Genomic DNA, 16,926 nt, shown 5'->3' on the forward strand with positions numbered 1-16,926 from the left:
TGCAAATGAAGATGTGCTGTGACAGAAAAGGGTAGGGGGCAAAACAAAAACATTTTCTCAAGCCTTTGCCATGGATAAGAAAGTTACACTCTGGACTGGAATAGAAAGATGGAAAGCTCCTGTGACAGGGACTATTTTCACACTGGTATTGCATTAAGTGAACTCCTGACAAGCACGAGCACAGACCATTTAGCCCAAGCATCCCCAGAATACTGTAGCACAACTTTTAAAGTCATGTTAAAAGGGTACAAGCAAACAAGTTCTCCTTTGCTTCTGTGTTTTAGTTTATTTCAGAAGAAAACAGCCTGGTCTGCCTGTGCAAAAAGGCTTGTACCCACCAAGACCACAGGCATCTTCTGAGCTGCTGGACCTCCAACCTGCCTCTCTACCCTTTCATGCCTTTATCAGCTCAAACAAAGCAGGTATCCTGCAAACATGACATCTCTTCTTCCAAGGGGTTCAGAAGGCTCATGACCCCTGCCTCCTCACCCCTCTCTGGGTTAGGAAGCACCTGGGTAAGCCCATTGGTCTGCACATTCTGCATTCCAACACCCTCCAAGACAAGCTCTCACTATTACACATACAGAAAACACAACTCCTGTCCCAGCTGCAGGAAGAGCTCTTTTTTTTTTTTGCCCTTGAGAAGCCACAGTCCCAGTCACCAGCTGAAAAGCCCTAAGACTACCTGAATCCTGCTACAGGTGAATCACAAGATCAGATGTCCTCATAATACAGATATACAGCAACCCCAACACAATCCTTCAAGGAAAAACAAGCTACGGTCACTCCTACAAAGCAGAGAGGCTCTGCACACCTAGGGGCAGAGAATACATTACCCTTCTAAATCTACCCCACCAAAGAGGTGCAGTTTCACAATATCACTGACCTGGTTCCTGCCAAATGATAGTGCCCTGGCCCTGACAGTGGCATCTGTCAGTGCTGGATGGTTGGCTCAGTGAGCTAAACCAGTGCAGCACCAATGCATGGCTCATACCCACTCTCCTTTCCTAGATTTGCTCACTTCCCTGTCCACTGAGAGGTCCCAGTAATAAAAGAGTAATTTTCAACGTTCAGGTAACCCTTTTTCTAGAAGAACTGAAGCATTAGAGCTCATGCTGCCTAAGACCTGCTCTGCCACCTTCCTCAACTTTACCAGCAATGTGACCCTGAGAAAACAAGGGCTGCCCAGGCACACTGTGGAGCTGTGATCCGATGGATCGTGTCACACAGGGCTGCCTGGCACCACTCACTGCCACTGCCAGCCTGGGCTGGGTTGTTATCTTAAGCCCCCAGGCTGGCAGACCCAGACAGACACCTTGGAGTTGCTTGCACAAGGAAGACATCTGCATTTCACATTTGTAAAACAAACAAGCATCAGGAATGTGGTCTCTACAAGAGTGGCTTCCTGCAAATGCAAACCACATGCTAATGAATAAATCTCTAACAGCAATGAAATTATTTTGCAGCAGCAGCAGCAAGGAAGAACTACCATCCTGGCAAAAAAATATCTGCAACAACAAAATGACCTGACTTAAATGAGAAGTTCATCTGTAACATGGAAATGAACACTTTCCAGCTGGATTTTAAGAGCCTGAGGCATAGCACCCACTGCAGTATCATGACATTCAAGAATGAAGATGTACAGAAGGAGAAATACAAACACTAGTGTACACATTTCTGAAATTTAACAAGATACTCTAGTAGAATCAAATGCTTTTGAGTAAAACTATTTGCCAGGCAAAATCTGGAATTAATGCTCCAGAAAGATGCCAAATTATGAGATCTAGAAGAATAACAAAGCTTCTGTTAACATTCCTGGTTTACTCCAAATACAAGCACTGATGTGACCAGCTGTAGTGCTTATTTTATTACTTTCATCATAAAAGCACCCAAGAATAACACATTTTCAATCCAGGTTTCATGTCATGAGGCCACTTTCATTAAAGCCCTGATGCAGAAAAAAAGTTCTGCTACTACCTGACTGGAGTGAATGAAATCTTGCAAACAAGTTCCAGAGTCAGCCAGTTGCACCAACGTACCCACAGTCTGCTTGGCATGGAAATACCAGTTCTGACATGTTAAAGATGGATAACATTCAAACTGTAAGAAAGAGGGACTGGAGACAAGCAGATAACAGATGAGGCTGAGGCTGTGCCTGTTGAGTGGAGTTTCACCACCTGACAATCTACATCCTGCTCACTAACAGCAAATTCAGAAGACAAATATGAACACCATCAAGGGTCAGCACTAGAGGAGAGATTCAAGAAAACAAGCATGAGAAGAAAAACAAGTATTTAATAAAAACCTGCTTTTATTGATTGGCAACCTTACACTCTCTTCAATGATTGTACATTCACAACAAGTGAATGATTTTACCAAGTCAGTTTTTTCACAGTAACACCTCAGAATACTTGAAGTATTTCTTTGTAAGCAGGAGCCAAGACATACTGAGCACAGAAAAATATCACTGCAATCAGAAATCTGGTCTAGATGCACATAATTCATTGCCTTATAATACTGAAGAAGCAAGGTACAGAAGCTGATACTGCTGACTGAACTGTTCAGTTAGATGACATCAAAGCCCCCTGCACATGCACCCACCACAGCCTTGGAGCTCAGGAAATCCACCCTGGTTGCTGTTCAGGCAACTGACTGCTGGACAGCCAGAAGTTTCACACCATGAAAGATATCAAACTTACATTGCAGGAAGAGCTATGATTCAGTCCCCTATCAGTCACTGGGTACCAAAAGAATGCCAGGTTATCCAAGAAGAAAATGCTTTGTCTGAGGTGTAAAATAAATTCTAAAAGATGCCTTTGATAAACTGCCAGCTTTGATTACACTTTCTTATTCTCACTTCAAAATAATAAGACCATTTCAGAATAATAAGGTCATTTCAGTAAAATACTTGTACATACCACAGTGCAGAAGAGGATGCATATTCTACACAATGCACTTCAATTTTTGTTTTTGTTGGCATTGGATAAATTGTGCCAATGTTTCGACATAACTTGACTTCTCCAGAATGGTTCTGACTGTGATTACATTTATTAAAGTTTAGAAAGCAGTCCTGATGCTGAAAAATGTCTTTCCCACATTTTTGTTTCTCCGTTTCCTTACCACCAGCTTAAAACTTTAAACCAAAGATCAGCTCAGTCCAAATAGAACCCTGAAAATTTTTGACTCAAGACCATGCTTTTTTCTTCATAATAGAGCAGCAAAGCTGTAGAGAGAGGATCTCATCCAATCTGCAGTTTCAAGCATCACCTTAAGACAGGAATTTGGTCACCTCAAAAGCCTCTTCCAAACCTCCATCACCATAATTCTGACTTAATAGTGGCAGAAGGCTGCTGATTGCCAGAAAAAGGCACCAAACCCTAATGCTTATCACTGCACCAGGAAAGTGGCACAGTGTCTATGAACACAGGAAGGGTGCCAGGATGAAGCTGCTTTGCACAAGGCAAAGATTCTAGTTGTTAAAGAAGCCTGAAAATTTACATAGTGCTGGACAAAACTAGATACTCAAAGCAGAACAAAAAGGTAACAGCACCACATTAAACACACATCTTTTCATCTTCTGGAAGAGAACACAGTACTTTTTAATTATTATTATTCCTATCTCCACTTATCTCCTGGATCCTCCAAGATAAGCAAAATTTGCTCACTTCTGAAGTGCCAGAGGGTCTGGCACTCTCTAGGACCAAATGATATCAAAAGACTTTGCCAAGAAGCTCTGTTGGTACCTTGCTTAGTTTGTACAACTCTAAGACAACGATGTCTCAGGTTGGTTCCCTAGCAAGCTATGCTGTTTGAAGAGCTGAAGTTTCATCTCTCAACAGTGGAGAATCTTCTGATCCATGCTACTTTGACAGTTTCTATTTCAGACAGAAATGTTTCTTAAAAGCTAAAAAACCACTGTGTTTTGTAGAGTTTACACTCTACAGATATTGCTCATGCATATTTATATTGCATGCATATCTCATGAGTTCATTTCACTTTTCTCCAAGGAATGGCCCATTTTTTAGTGGTATGTTTCAACCCTCACTTTTGCAGAAATAAGTCATCAGAAATTTAAAACAAGAATCATGCCATGATTTTCAAAGAGATTAAATTCAGAATGAGTTGCAGATATTATGATCTAGTTGGAGCTGACATCCCATGGCTTTGCACCAAGCTGACATTTCATGTTAGATCAGGGCTGCACTGAAATGTCTGGCCGAGATGAACAAGAACCTGGCATAAAGAAATACAGCTTCCATTTCCCTTAATCAAAGGTTTTTATACAGATGGATTTAAGCAAATAGGATTAATCTTGAGAAGCATTTATTTTAATCCACCAATAGCTTTTTTTAGTTCTAAAGGATGAACTTGGGAAGATATTAGTTTGTGTTGCATCAAAACTTCTGAAAAACACACTCTTAAATTATTTACAACAGTAGAAACACATAGACCAAGGGCCTAGGAAGCTGCTGCTGTTGGTGTGCAATGATGGTCAAAAATAGAGACTGAACTGAATTTGCAGTAGGGAACAGTAACATCTCAGAAAGAAACCATACGTTGTATTGAATAATTTTGCTGAATAAAATAATACCTTCAGCCACACTACTTCAGGATACTGAGGTGAAGACCCACAAATGGAAAAAATGCAATTTTGCATTCATTACTCAGCGGAAAGTAGATTTGACTCCATGTTCCACTGGAAAAAACATCCAACTGCCCTGTTTTTACTGGAGGGTTTCTCAGAAAACTGCAGAAATATCAGGAATTGAGAAGAAATAAAAGGGCAACAAAAAAAAATATTTTTTTGACTAAATTTTCTCCTTTGCTTTGATCTACCCTTCTTTTTAGCTGACTTCCAATATGCAGTCCTGGTAGAAAACTCAAGAGGTTACAGGGGGTTGAGCCATGATTAACATCACCTCCCATAAACACCCAAGTGTTCAAAGTCTTGTAGCAAAGTCCTTCAGATCTGCTACAGGTTTCAGAACATTAGAATGCTGTTTCCAAAGCTGAACTCAAATTAATTTCACTTATCAGAAGAAAAAATACAGAGCTGCAATGAAATCAGACGTATTGCTTTTTTTTTTCCTTTAGATTTCACTAACAGTATTACTTGTAATTTGTCTGGCATTCAGCCCCTCTCCTGGTTAGAGAGCATAGAGGGAAGAACTGCAATTTAGTGTCTGTAGATTCAGTCTCAACACCATGGAACAATCTTGATAAAGAGCACTACACAAGCTTGGCTTCATCACAGGCTTTTAATCTACCCCCCCATCACTCACCCTGTGGCATGGGGAGACCTGGTGTCAGTCCACAAGATTAGAAGCATATTTAGGAGGCAGAGTGCAGTTTGGGAATGTAACAATGCTGGTGTTACACAGCTTGTGAAGCCATCAGTGCATAGCGTAGTACTGGAGAAAGGGGATTTCGGGTTAAATTCTTACTCATTCTCTGCACTTACATGTTGTTTTTATCTATCCACTCTGCTACACAGGACAGCAACAATTTCAGCTGCAGCTGCCAACAAACAGGATCAGTAGGACTCAGCTACGAAATCTCAACATACGTATTTCTCAAGCTGTTAGGCTATTCTTCCTGAGGCGATTCAGAAATAAATTTAAAAAAACACCAACAAACCCAAACAAAAAACTTAAGATGGTACGCCAGAAGGAATTATTACAAAACAGCTATGAAATTCCTTCTTTGAAAGATTTAGAGTGAAGAAATGCATCAAGAAAGCTGTAAGACAACACACAGATAGAAGACTGACATGAGACTCTCCAGCTGTACTCACAGGAGTTATTCTTTCCAACATACCGTAATGTCTGAGAGAATCAGCACCCACTACACAGCATTCCCTGCACGCTGCCAAAAGCCCCAGCAACACACCCCACTGCTATTCTCAGCTCAGCCCCTGCCCTGGTGCTTTCCCAGCAAAACACAGCAGTGGAAAATTCTTTGTTTTACAGAAAGGAGGATGAGGAGGATGCATGTGGGTGAAGTGAAGGGCAGATAATAACCTGGATCCACACAATTGCCAGTGGTGGCACAGGGTGGCCAACTCGAACTGGCCCTCTGGAGGGCACAGAGCCACAGCACCACAAACACACACACACACACACACACACACACACACACACACAGGGTTTAGGTAGCTTAGCTGTGAGTAATCCCAAATAAGAGTCCTTTATTTAACAATCCCAGCTTCTAAGGGCATTTTTCTTTTGATACAAAAAGATGAAGAGGAGGAACATCTGCTTTGTAGAAACAGTGTTTCATAGCACACAACATACCCACTCCTGCTGTGCCATCCTTAATACGCACTGCACAGAAATTTGGCGATCCACTTCAGCTGCTTGCAGCCTGTGATCATGTTGTCCAGCTGTAAGCTTGCAACATGAAACTGAAAGATTGTTTCGGCGTTTTTAATAACTTGTGTCTTGCCTCTACCTCCCACCAAGATCATACTCATCAACAGCTGTGAACAGATTTTTTTTTTCTGGTCTCCTCAGAGTCATACTGGCTGTAAGATACACTTAAGACGTGAATCACAAAGAAATGTGTGGGCTATAAATCCCCCTCCACATTTCCCAATCAAGTTGAGAATTTCGACAGCGCTGGGTAATAAGGAACAAAACTGATTTCTCTCCTCAAATGACTTCATGATGTTCTCACAAGGTTGCCAGGCCTGGGCTCTTCTGACAGCTCTCTTACCTTGCTGACCACAACTAAAGGGAAACTTACTATGCTTAAAAAATATAAACAAAACCAAAACAAACCAAGAACTTTAGGAGCTGAAGTATAGCACATAGTGAACACATTTATGGACTTATACATGTCCTCTTGATGTTTAGTAGTAAAATACAGGTATTTTGAATCGGGTTGGCAACAACACAGCTTTCATACAGCAGAATGTGCAGGATCTTTCTGCAGGATCTTTTTTGTTTGAGAACAAAAAGCAGGTTAAATGACAAAAGGCCTGTGTCAAAAGCATCTACTCCTAAGGGTTACAGCTTCAGACTGGACATGCTGCATAACGTTGGTTTGATATTAAAAGACAACGTTACAGATATAAACCTGCATGTCCTGCGTAATCTGGGGTTTACAGGTACTCTGAAACAGTGTGTTATCATTGCCAAACAGCACCAAAGGGCTTCTGTGGAGAAGTCAAACTTGCCTATCAGGGTCTACCATTTATAATACATGTTATTTAAATATTTGCTAACTACTTACTAGTATGAACTAATATTTAACAGTGCTGGCTCTCAGAAAAATTTGTTTTCAAAGTTAGCTTCCATACCTCTGTTCTTATGTATGTGCATTTTAATATTTCAAGAGTCTTTAATACTGCTCTGTGCTGAGGGCACTTGGGAACAGCCAGCCTCTTACAACTACCATTTTATGCTGTAGATAAATTTCACTAAATCATTGTGGGATCAGAAAGGATGACCACACAATGCTGCATCCCACATCCCACCCTGGGTGGGGGTTTACACGGCTGTACCAGCAGGCACGGGAGGCCCTGGATGGGCATCTGCCTCTTCATGGAGTTTTTGGGACAGCAGAGAAGAGGAATTCTGTGAGGGCTCCAGCTCCTTTGGGCAGAGCTGCTGACACAGCCTGCCAATCTCCACACACATGACTCTGGATCTGCTAAGGGTGGTATTTGAAAAGAGCCACTGCCAGCATTCACCAAGCAGCGCTGCAAACTGTTCAGTGTCAGCGCAATTTGAGTGTGCCCAACAGATTCACAGGGCTGTGTTTTTATGAGCAAATTCTAATTTGGTTCCACTGAAAGACGTGACACCAGTAAGGTGAGTAGGAATGTATGAAAGAACAGCTTATTCCTGAAAGATCAGTAGTGGTAACATGGATCAATAGATTCAGAACTGTCATAACATCAGCTACTTTCTGAACCTAAAAAGTTTTATTCTTCAAGTGACAGGGCTAAAAAACACATCACAAGCTTTTATTTCAATAAGCTTTTTGCTGTTTGGTAAATATTAGCAGATTACTCACACTGGCAAACTGATAATTTTAAGTTCTTCAGTTTTACAGTTCCTTCGGTTTTAGTGGAAAGAATACATCAGTATCAACTGCCTGGAAAACAACCCAACTATCTCACCCTGTTACTTTTTATGTGCAGAAATATCTTAGCTTCTTCATGATTATCAGCTTCTACAATAACCTAAAGTCAGGGTAATATTTTTTAATAAATTATAATGGCAACTGTTTTATCTGATATTTTATCTGATCTGATCTTTGTATCACCAGTTTAAAAAACAAAAACATGTTGAAAACTAGCAAGATCCATCTCATCACTGAAGCAGAGAAACTACTGCCAGCTATTTGCAACATCACAGATATTCCAGACTTGCACAGAGACCCTCAGCAGAGCCAGGAAGTGCCATTCACAAACAAAACCAATATGACATCATCACACACTAACATTGCTTGCCAGTGACAGGGTCAACTTTGTTTGTGCAACTGTTGAGTATCCTACTGTCTGTATGCATGTACTGACACTCCAGGACACACAATCACTGAATGACGACTGAGTTATCTTGAAAACAAAATTACAATACAATTTTAACTCCTTATTTTTGAAAGATGCTGGATTTTATAACTACTGACATAAATGCCTTTGCTGGTCTGCAGGCAATACGTGCCATTCTGTTTACAAGAATATTGACCTTAACAAGTGCTGGCTGTTGATCAAGTGACCTTTTGAAGAATTAAAATTTGGGGATCTGCTTCAAGCTGCAGGCCTCTTGTTCAGAGAATCACAGTTTCTGATGATATTAGTTTGAGATTTTCTCCTGGCATGTTTCAGAAGAGACAGGCTGTCTTAATTTAGCCAGGGTATTAACTGAACCCTCACAATCAGATCTTCAGACTAACAGCACTAACCAAGGAGCAAACATCTCCTCTTCTTTTACTTGGAAATCGAAGATCTACTTGTAGTTCTTACTAAAACTATGGTAATGAGAACAAACTTTCAGAGTAACAATTACAAAGTTCCTCTAGCTTCCCTATGGTTCTGGGATAACCACTACTGTAGTTGCAGGCCCAGCACACATAATAGCTGTATCTATCTACTTGTCTGTCCTAATTTTCTATAAATAAATTCACCATTTGATAAAAAGCAAGATAAAAATTTTCTATGACAGGAAGAGATACAAGGACATACATTTCATGCTTGTATCAGACAAGTTTTTAACTGATTTTTGTCTCTTAGGGGAAGAGATAAAACCCAAATACTTTGTTGAGGAGACTGAATGTTGCATTCAAACTCTTCAACAGATGCAGGATACTCACACCTGACCTGAAGTCAGCCAACCAATGCAAGGTTTGGTCAGTTGTTTTAGCTTCAGCAGGAGTGGAAACAACTCAGCTGTAACTCACAAGGAATGAAAAAAGGTAGCCAACAGGGTTTCCAAGGAAGATCACCCTTTACCCTTGACACTTTTATGAGAATAAGAATTCAACAGTCAGCAGATTGTTGAATTGAACTGAAAAAAAAGTTTAAGAAAACAAACATTGAAGGTTAATCAGCAGAGCAAATGAAATACTATTTATTGAGATTGTTATACAGACTGCAAGCACGAGGATGTAATGCTCTTAATACCTGTTCTGCATTTTAAAAGTGTGTAGACAGGATATCAGAGAAAAAACAGGCTCAGCACACTCCCACTCCCCCTCCTTCTCCCCCCCCAGTTTAACCTTCAGAAAGTGAATCACCTAATGACACTATATAATGGCAGAATATTCAAACATGGCTTTCAGCCTGTTTATTGCTTTTATTTTTTCTTTGCTTTAGGGAATTGTATTAGTATATTCACTTTTTCTGAAAGCAAATTGCACAGACACCATGTCAGGTATTGCCTTCATCATACCTCCTGAAGACTGACTTTAATTTATCTTTATCTTCCCCATCAGGGGCAACCACTCAGCTTTAAATACAAACTAGTGCTGAAAAGCAGTACATAACCACTAGCTATGACAAGGAAAAGGAGATGAAATAAAAAAAATGAACCACTGTGCTCCAAAAGAACAATCACCATTACCCAAAAAGCCCAAGACATTCTGAAAGGTTGTCTTCAAAAGAAAAAAAAAAGGTTTCTAGAGCTCAAGCAAATTAGAGGAAAGAAGTTAACACAGTTCTTACAGAAGTTTGTCCCTGTTTATTCATATCCATTAAGTCAATGGAAAATAATGACAACAAATAGTTCAGCATGTTCTTTTCAATTTCCTTCTTCTTTATGCTTGTTAATTCAATGCAAATTCTTCCCACCCAAGTTTGTCTCAGAAAACTAACAAAACGACAGGTTTCCTTGGGGGAAGAGAAGGGAAAGAAGAAACAGGGTTGGTAAAGTATTCTAAGGATGCCAGGAAACAAAAAGCACATGCTGCAGATACACAACAGATTTCCAAGAAAAGTGCAGTAATTCCTGCTCCACGTTGCTTGTGAACAGAGCTAGTGTGGCACTTCAAGAGCTAAAGGCTTTGTGTGTGGCTTACAAGACCAGAGTTTTTCAAATTTCTACATAGATTTATTTTTCTATCCTCACGCACAAATAAAAATGTGTTGCACCTCATTTTTTAGCAAATAAGCAGGCATATTCTTGATATAAAAGGAATCTAAAATGTTATCTCCTTGGGTCATATTTTGGGGCCAGATTCAATCAAGCAGACTGGTACTATCTGGTCAACTATAATATTTGCTCAATGAGACCTTCAGAACTCTTCACATTTTTATTTTAACTTTTGAAGCCTGATTTTTAAGACTAAATAAAGTACTGCTTTTAAAAATTTAATTCAAGAGAACAATATGGCAGTGGCACCTTTTTGAAGAGTGCTCCATTTGAAGGCAAACAGTAAAGAGCAGAAAAAACATTCTACATCTTTACTTAATCATTAAGAACCAAAAGCAACTGGCAGCTGGACCAAAAGTCCTGACCAACTTTCCTCATTTGTTCTTTACTTTTGCATTCCTGCCCTACAATCTGCAGGAAAGAACAGACATTTAGAGCTTTAAAACTGCACATTTTTGGAAGAAGTCAGACAGGAGTTTGACTGTCAAGAAAGAGTAAAACTTCATTTTCTGAGGTGGTAAATGCTGGGAACAAGTACAATAGCAGGGAATCAGCAAGAGATGCAGAAAAAGGTAAGAACTCAGAGTTATTTGTTTATAGGCTTTACAAGTCTCTCAGGCTTTATGGTTACACTATTTCTACAAGGAACCACCTTGACATGCAAACAAGGATCAAGCAGATCCCTCTTTTTAAAGCATTAGGGTTCAATTCAAACCAATCAAATAGGGAAACAAAATCTAATCCCAACATGGTTTTTTTTATATGCTGCAGTCCACCTGTCCTGCTTTTCCAGTGGTTGCCCCAGAGAAACAAGCACTCCGAGGACCCCATTAAAAGTAGATCGCATTGGTAATTTCAACCACAATTAACAAGAATTAGCGGCTTAGGAAAACTCGGCTTTTCCCCTGGAGCCTGGGCGCCCCTGGACTGGAAAGCACACTGACAAGGTAGAGGGAGAACTTTCTCTTCTTAGTAGTCTGCAACACAGTAATCAGTTGCACAAAGAGAAAGTAAATTTCACAAGCATTAATACCACAGAGCTGACTTCAAGTGTGACTCTTCTGTGATTAATTAGTTACTACAAGAGCTGGAAAATTCATAGTAGTGTAATTGCTGTCACTGCAACAGCAGGATTAATACCTAGCATGACAGCTGATCTGCCTTTTTAAAAATCTATGATTATTCTCTCAGAACTAACAAAGAAAGGTGGTTTTGTTAGTTCCAGCAGTTCTTCCTATCTATCAGCTATTTTCTCAAACACAAGTGTACCAATCTGCACCATTTATAATTTGGTTAGTTTCTTTTCTATATACCCTCTTTGCATTGTGTTATTGCAGAGTTATAACTCAAAAATTTTGGTCATGCAGCTCAGTTCTGCAAAAAATAAATATGTAAGAATCAAGATTCAGTAAGGAAGAATTGTTCAGGCCTCTGAATCCCTATGCAAACGTTGTAAACCTTTGAGCAGTTTTGAACCACAGACTTCAAAAACGTTCCTCTAACCCCCATAACAGTAACATCATCACAGGCTTTTATTTCAAACCACGTAGCCTGGCCATTTGCCCTTTCAGTCACAGACATTACCTTTTACACCTGTGTTAATGCAAGAAACCTTTCCTCACTTTACGTTGGCAGCCAAGCTGGCCATGTGTTCATTCAGAGTGCTCTCCGACTCCTTGTAGTCAGGGCAGGCTGAACTGATATTCCTCTGGATCAAAGGGCATCTGCTCCCCTGCTGCTCCACGTCGTTAGCTACCCCCATCATAATAATCCTCAATATCCCCAGGATCCTCATCCTCTTCCTCCTCCTCGCAATTAGGGTCATAATCCTCTTCATTGCTGTTCAGAGCCCTGGCTGTTCATGTCCACGGACATCTTACTGCCCTGTCCAAACTGCAGACCAGGAAACCAATTGCAGCTTCTTTTTCTCCTCCAGACTTTTATCGTTCTTTTGATTTCATCCTGAGCCTCTGTCTCCTAAGGGGGGGAAAAACAATTTTTCTGTTGCCTAAGAATAGTAAGAGAGGCCACATCAACATCACACAGGTGATCAAACCAGCCAGGAAGGAACAGGCTGAACCCAATGGTCCAGCTAAAAAAAAGGTTCTGCTGTGCAGGTCCTTGGTTTGGATCAACTGGCAACTCTTTGCACCTGCAAAGCCATGGGCTGCTCTTTACAGGCAAGGTCTAACACTTCAGAGAGGTTTGGCTCATCACACCCTGTCCCTCAGCGGCAGGCTCTGACACTTCTGACCTTTGGGAAGTGTCCACATAACCTTCACCACAGATCTTTTGGAGATACAACTAGATTTGTGACATTAAGTTTTTATCAACAGCCTGAAGTGCTGCAGAAAAACAACACAGCCATTTCATCAAAACGAAAACATACAAACCCCTTGATCATGTGCACAGTGGTTAGAAAGGTACCCTGCAACACCCTGCAGAAGTCCATGTTGCTTCAGAACCACAGCCATTAAGTGGGACTCTCGGAAAATAAGCAAACATCTCACATACACCCAATTTAAACAGTCTTATACAAAGAAAAGAGTGAAACTAATTAATCTCTTTAAGTAGGTTCTGCTGTATGTGATGTGGGCCTTATATCTGCAGGAGGAAATAAAACTCTCTCATATTATTACCTTTCAAATAATATACTTGTACTGCCTCTATATGCAAGAAATTTATGGTCAACTGTTGACAGCTGCTAGTCAAGAAGAATCAGAGCAGACAATTTTTTTGTTTGTAGATTTCTCACTGATATCTGAAGATTTACATATTACTCCAGTTGTCTGAACTACAAACTCTGCTTCTGAAACTAAACCACAACTAAGCGGAGGTTCTAAGAGGTTCAGCAGTAGAGGATGTATCAGTCTTGGAATAAAAGTTCTCATATTCAGTTACAGATTTCCATTTACCCAATAATTTTTGTTTCTAGAGAGAACATATTAAATACAAAAGACTTGAACCAATGCTAAAACCAAATTTTACATATATAAAAAGATATACATAAAAACAAAGCTCTATTTTCCACAGGCAGCATGTACAGGGTTTCTTACACATGTTTGCATTTTACATTACTATGTCATTACTTGTGCAAATATATTCCTATAGTATCACAATTTGTAGCTGCTGGGGAAATAATAAACAAGCTTTGAGAATCTACACTTTAGAGTACAGAAATCTGAACCATAAATTTTCATGATTTTTTCCTCAACTTGTTTGTTTTCCAACAAACCTGACCAGGCATCACAGAACAATTAGGAAGATATGTGATGCACAATTAGTGTGAGGGGCTGCAGTGATTTCAATCAGATACAAAGAAGGCTGGCAGCTACCTATATTATCCCCTGAATCTGGATTCAATTCCTTTTATTTGCTTCTCGATTCTTTGGCTATCTACAACATAAGCAGCACACAAATATTTTTATAGCACTGCTTCCCACCAGAACTTCAGAGGAGCAGAGACACCATTTTTCCACAGTGGAAGGAGATGAATGAGAAAACTGATTTTATACACGAGAAAATCCTTACCACTGTGCCTCCCTCCCTTTGCCTGCTTAGAATTAATGATTCAGTTCTGGGCTTAATCTGTATTGACACAGAACTCTTGCAAAAAAGAAGTAATTACTTCTTAAACATTATGTTAAAGAAATAACTTATTTGAGAATCTAAGCCCACTGTGAGCACTCCTACAGCTATATGCAAGAGAATCACAGAATTATTGAGACCTCTGAGATCATCAAGTCCAGCCCAACAGCTTCATTCAGCCAACCTCAGAGCATCACACAGCCCAAGCAAGTCTCACCCAGTCAGGAAACTTCTCAAGCTCACTCAGATCATCCCACACTCTGGAGACAGAAAAAAAACCAATGCAAACCACTGGGTCCATTTGCTATCTCAACACACAGGGAGTTCCACCTGAGCAAAGAGATGTTTTCAGATCTAAAAATAATAAGTGGCAGACCCAGTCCCTCAGCAGTTACGTACCAGTCACTGGGAAGGAAGCTCAGCAGAAGGCAGAGATGTTTCTCTGTGCCACCAACACACTGATCTGAACAGAGGGGCTCTTTGCACAGGCAACTGGGATGTGTCAAGCAGCAAGCAGTCTGCAGACTGTGTGACTTTAGTGACTCCTGCCACAGCGTTCTAGGAAAGAGCTCCCTTCCAGAACAACTGAACCCCACACGGATCCACAGGAACCAGAGAGGAAGGCACAAGCTCTGTGGACAAAGGAAAGCAGGGTACTAGGAAAATGTAGAAACAGAACTTGCCTCATCTAAAGCTGGGCCTGATGCCCTCAGTAAACAACCAATCACAGGCTCTCTGAATACAAACTAAGACAAGACACAGCTAATACCTGATAGTCGTAGTTTTTAAGAAAATAGAGATGTTTAACTCAAAAAAGAGGGTAAAAAAAACCCCAAGGAGTATTTAGATTAATTACTATAATCCCAAAAATCAGATTAAAAAAAATTTAAATCACATGTAGATCACTTTCCTGCCCAAGGGAGGATGAGGTTGTTCTTTACCAACTTCATCCAAGATACTCCCTCATCTTCACTGACACTGTGGACCTTAATTCCTCCAGCCTCTCTCCTGCAGGAGCAGGTAAACACACCCACCCCTATGCTCTGCTGAATATCAGCTCGCAGAGATGCCCTCTTTCTGACTCCTGCTTTGCAACACAATTCTTAACAAGATATTTTGAAACTAAACAACTGCAAATGTGCCACCACCAACCTCTCTGACCTCACTACTGTCAGGCACACTAAATTTCATGATCTCACCTCATACTTTGTCCCATTACATCATACTTTTCTCATTTCTTTGCCTCTGTGGGTTGCCTCTAGTAAGCAGACGTTCCTCTTCTTTTTCTGTTGCTATTTCACAGGCATCTGAGATGGCTTTTTTCCTCTTTCACCTCTATTGGAAATTCCAAAAGAGAGAAGTGCAAACTCAGGTCTGCCTCCTGAACTGCTTATCCATGTAAACCTTAAATGGACTGATTCTCCTTTTCTGAAACCACCTGCAACCCCAACACCCCACTGGCTCATCGTGTCTATGTCACTCAAACCTGCAACCCGTGGATCACCCTCAACTGCTTCTTCCTACACGTAGCACACACACCTTGCTGCTTCCTTCTCCACCGAGTTTTCAGACAGGATTTGTTCATCCCAAGAGTGAGAAACTAGAACAACACCCCCCATCCTCTTCACCACAGATGACTCTGCAGAGACCTCCTTGCAGCCATTCCACACATCCCCCGTGAATCTGCATGCTCTCCTCCCACTTCCCAGCCTTTGTTCAGACTATCACGACTGCCTCGTCCTTCCTAACTCCTCGAATTCATTTCATTACCTTCCTCTCTCATCCACCAGCACTTTTAGCGAGTTATTTCACTTAAACCTACACAAGACTTTCTTCAGCAGTAAGCCTGCCCTTCAGCAGAGAGGCCCCCAGTTAAACTTAGATCACCTCAGTTCCATTTCTTTAGTAAAGACCAAATCCTGTCCTTGTCCCACACAGCCACAATTCCTCACACTTGCAGGAGGGAAGCCCTGGAGCACCGGGGGAGAGAAGGGAACAGTGGAGGAAGGGCCCGAACGCCAGCGGGGCGAGGAGGGACCCCCGGCACAGCCCCCTCGCAGACCGTGCCCAGCGCCGGCCCCACAGCCGCCGGGCTGGGGCTTCTCCCGCCGCCCCACCGGCCCCGGGGAGGACCGCTGCCGGGCCCTGAACTCAGCCCAAGTTACCGAGAACCTCGCCCCGGCCCGGGACCCGCCGAGCCGCCCGGCCCCCGCCGCCCCCAGCTGAGGAGACTCGGGCCCGGCAGGCAGTGGCACTCACCGGGCGCCCACAGCTCCACGGTACCGGCCGCCTCCCCGGGACCCCCCCGCCGCCTCCCCCCCTGCAGTGTGGCCCAGGCCCCGCACTCACCGGGTGCCGCGGAGCGCGGCCGGGCAGCGGCGGCGGGGGGGGAGGGGCGGGCGGAGGGGCTGGGGGGGGAGGGAGCGGCGCCCCGGGCTCCTCCTGCCGGGCCGCCACTGCCTGCGCGCCGGAAGCACCGGCCTCCGCTTGGCGTCACTTCCGCCGGGCCGGGCGGACCACTGCGCCGGGCCAGGGAGGGGGGAAACAACCGAACCGCTGGGGATGGGGCGGGCCGGCCGCAAGGTGCCGGCTCAGCAGCCTCAGGACACGCTGCGGCCCCGCGGCGCGGCCTCGGCCGCTGCCAGCGCTCGATGACAGCGCCCGGCACCGCGGCGGGGGAAGGGCCCTCCGCCGCCCCCGCTCCGCCGCGGGCAGGGGCCGCCACCGTCCCGGCCTGCCCCGC

General features: G+C 42.5%; 1 protein-coding gene and 1 pseudogene across 1 annotated transcript in view; both read right to left on the reverse strand.

Moving 5' to 3' along the window:
* ARIH2 (ariadne RBR E3 ubiquitin protein ligase 2) overlaps positions 1 to 16,611 on the reverse strand; it is a 33,694-nt gene extending 17,083 nt beyond the window's left edge. Inside the window, exon 1 of the mRNA XM_030458201.1 lies at positions 16,533 to 16,611. The gene's annotated coding sequence lies outside the window, so the exon portion shown is untranslated. The remainder of the gene's footprint in view (positions 1 to 16,532) is intronic.
* Positions 12,214 to 16,863, reverse strand: LOC115598985 (annotated as a pseudogene).
* Between the last annotated feature and the right edge of the window lie 63 nt (positions 16,864 to 16,926).

Source organism: Calypte anna, chromosome 12 (genome assembly GCF_003957555.1).
Source record: "Calypte anna isolate BGI_N300 chromosome 12, bCalAnn1_v1.p, whole genome shotgun sequence".
Taxonomy (NCBI): Eukaryota; Metazoa; Chordata; class Aves; order Apodiformes; family Trochilidae; genus Calypte; species Calypte anna.